General features: G+C 38.6%; 1 non-coding gene across 1 annotated transcript; it reads left to right on the forward strand.

Moving 5' to 3' along the window:
• Positions 1-2392: 2392 nt before the first annotated feature.
• Positions 2393-2583, forward strand: LOC115286216. The gene has a single exon (XR_003905957.1). It is a non-coding gene; the product is annotated as a U2 spliceosomal RNA (small nuclear RNA).
• Positions 2584-3773: the final 1190 nt, after the last annotated feature.

Here is a 3773-nt window from a genome sequence, read left to right on the forward strand (position 1 = left end):
CCTACAACAAAGAAAGATCTGATCCAATATTTCAATAGTGTTGAGGTTGGGAATCCCTATTGCAGATGTTTTAGACGTTGTTAGAAAGGATACAGTACAGTTCCCCCCATGCCCCATGGCCTATCTCCCTTATTCTAGGGCACGGCCCTTATTTCTAATGTGTTACCTTTGTGGGGTCTTAATTAAATGCCCAAAGTACTAAGTGAAGTCTCTCTATTCCACTGAGACCAGCTAGAACGCTAAAGCACTTTATAACCTCTTATATCTTCATTCAGGAATCACTTCACAACAGCTGTCCTCTGAATAGACTCGGTTTTATCCTGCTCAAGTGCAATCTAGTGCTTGGCCAAAGTCATGAAGGGCACCTCCGTGCAGAGTTCTGAGGAACCAACTTTTTGCATCTTCTCCATCTCAAGTATCTTTCCTTTAAATTATACTCTCTTAAGCAACCCTAAATTCCACACTTTGTCTCCTCTGACTAATGAGACTGCTACTTTCTGTACTTTAGAAAGTGCCCCAGATAGAAATATGGGGTCAATATGAAGCTCACCCTACATATTTCTTTTCTGTCAAGTTCTTCATCCAGTGCTTCAAAACAATTGCCCCATATACTTTGTATAGTTTTATAGTTTGCAGTGAGAATATTTCCCATACCAGTCATTCAATCATGGCCAGAGTTAGATATTTCATACTGGGATTGAATGTCAGCCCTAAATCTTAAGTTTCCTTATCATTCTTTGAGATTAACAAGTTATTCTTTTAATCAGAAGTAATTCTTTGGTAATAGATGAAGAATAATTGTAGCTTCCTTCTCTAGAAAATACAGAGAGGAACTTTTCTGATCTGCCTTCTTATTCCATTCTCCAAGGAGCCATTTAAATGCTGGCTAATGAGAACATACAAATAATGCCTCTCTCTACCAATGATAATCATAGCTATCTTATATTGTAGCCTTTATTGCCAGGCACTGTGCCAGTAGACTTACATACATTTTATTTTATTTTATTTTATTTTATTTTATTTTATTTTATGCTCAGAGCAGCCCTATTTCTTCTGTTTTACTTATAAGGGAACTGAGGCTCTATGAGTTTAAGTAACTTGCTTAAGTTCTTAGAGCTAGTGAAGTGACAGAGCTGAAACAAAGCCTTAAATGTATATCAGAGCAGGATAAATGATGTTTCAAACAACTCCTCCACCTCAGTGGCTAACACACTAGCAGTTTATGAAAGTGTTCCTCTCATTCCCAATATATTCCAGTATTAATTTTTTGTAAATGTCTCCTCATGCCATCCTTCCTGCCTGCGGCCCCCTCATTCCCTGAGGACTTGAAGTTCTCTGCTCCTACTTCATCAGAAGACAAGAGAATGTAGAGAATCAAGCTGGAGGCTTTTCAGGCTTGTAAGTGGAGAAATCATTTGTGATCGCATGCTGTGGGACAGAAGTCAGTTATAGAATCCGTGTTGAGGCCAGCAAATATAATCTGGCTATGTCCTCAGGAAAAAACAAAGAGAATGGGGTTTGGTGAAGAACTAGCTAGTCCTACCACACCACATTAAGCCAGATTCTCCCCTAAGTTGCTAGTTGGGAAGATTTATACATTTTGCTCTAAATGCAGTTTTTCTATTATGTGGAATTTAAGAAGTAAAACAAATGAACACGGGGAGAAAAAAAGAGAGGAAAACTAAGAGATAAACTCTTAACTATAGAGAACAAACTGATGATTACTGGAGAGGTGGTGGAGGGGAATGATTTAAACAGGTGATGGGTATTAAGGAGGGCACGTGTGATGAGCACGAGGTGTTGTATGTAATTGATGAATCACTAAATTCTGTACCTGAGACTAATATTGCACTGGGTGTTAACTTGCTGGAATTTAAATAAAGACTTAGGAAAAAAATAAAACACTTGTTTCTTAAAAAAACAAATAAATGCCGTTTTCCTAGGCTGGGACTTGGTTTAGTATCACACATTATTAGCCTTGAGGTTAGTGAAATTTAACACGGATCATGTCCTGAGAAAGTTAGGGTCTTCAGAGATCATGTGTCATATTGCCTCTCAGAGGGGCAATACTAATTATCAATATCCTCAGTTTTAAGGGATACATTTTTATTCTTCATTTTTAATACTTTAATCTATATATGGTATCTACATTATTTTAGCACTATACTTGCTCTCCCATCATTCCCTCCTGTCATATGCTGCTTTGACCTGTCATATGCTGAGGAGTCAATGCCTTGTTTTCTTGGCCTTTATCTTGTCCCTGTATCAGGATTTCAGAATGGTATCGTCCAGTGAAAGCTGAGAGTCTGTAAACACAAAATGTGTGTCAGGAACTTTCTAACTGTCTGGAAAGCAATATCAGTGCTAAATTAACAGCCAAAAAAGAATCACCATTGCCTCTCAGCCTTTTGGCTAAGATAAAGTATAGTATTTGTTCCTATCAGTGTAGTATCTGACATGGCCTCTCTCCTCGGACAGTGTATTAAATGGATTTTTGGAGCAGGGAGATGGATACAGGAGCTGCTCTGTACACTCCATGCATCAACCTGGTGACATGATACTCCTAGGAAAGGTGCACCCCATTGGGGTTAAAAACCACAAATTGGAGGAAGACACTTCTGGAAAGGACTGTGTACGTTCCTTTGGAGGAATGGTGGCAACAAAAGGGACATCAACAGTTAACTTAGAAAGAGGCAAATCGGCAAAGCACTTTGGTCAGGTTGCTTTGCTCAGCCCACCTTTCTTTTGATTTGAGTACATCCGTACCATCTGTTTTATTGAGGTGTTTGAGCCAATTCCCTGAATTGCATTCCAACTGCACTTGCCCTAAACTTGGACCTCCTTTGCCTTTCTTATGACAACACATCTAACACTTCCCTATCTTTAATATCCTTCCTCCTCATTCATCCTGCAGAGGACTGCCATTATCTTTTGAAAGTGCAGTCCACATTGGGTCTTATTCTTGTTCGGACACTTCTGGCACCAGTGGCACATTTCCATCTCCAAACCACAGCTCTATCTGACATCTCTAACTTCGTGTCTGGGTTCCTCCTTCATTCACCCCTTCATCTAGTCAGACTGGTGCCCTTTGTGTTCCCAGAACTTGTTCCATGCTGTTTTGCATCCATGACTTTATGAATGGAATTCCCTGTATCTGGGAACCTCATCTCTCCTCCTCAAAATCCTACTCAGTTTTCAGGGCCCAAGTAAAAATTGACCTCTTTCATGAAGACTGCACCCACACTTGTGATTAAATCAATCTCTCTTTTACTAGTGTTTGTGTAGCACTTTGTCCTGGTTACAGTCGGCTTTGTGTCTCTTCTTCTCTGCTAGGCCATGAGATTCTAGGGAGAAGGTATTCTGTGAACCTTCCTATCCACCTCCTGCAGTGCCCAGTATCACACCTTGCTTGGCAAAGATGCTTAGAAATGCTTATTGTGAAAAATTAAAAGAAAACTGTGATATCAACTGTACAAAGACCTTTTCTTCAAATTAATCTGGAAACTAAAAACAGACTATCCTCAAAATGGTGATGTACTTGAGATAAACTACTTACATATAACCTAAAAGTGCATTTATTTTTTTAATATAACACAATTTATTTTTTTAACATATGCAATTATTTTCCATCATTTACAATACAGTAGTTACAATGACACTCCAAACAGAAAAGCAAAGTAAAAAATCAAAACCCCAACTTCTATTTCATGTAATTAGACTTATACAGAAATTAGAAGGTTAAGTAACAACTAGTTAATCACCTAATTTCACAG

The sequence above is a fragment of the Suricata suricatta genome, chromosome 2 (genome assembly GCF_006229205.1).
Source record: "Suricata suricatta isolate VVHF042 chromosome 2, meerkat_22Aug2017_6uvM2_HiC, whole genome shotgun sequence".
NCBI lineage: Eukaryota > Metazoa > Chordata > Mammalia > Carnivora > Herpestidae > Suricata > Suricata suricatta.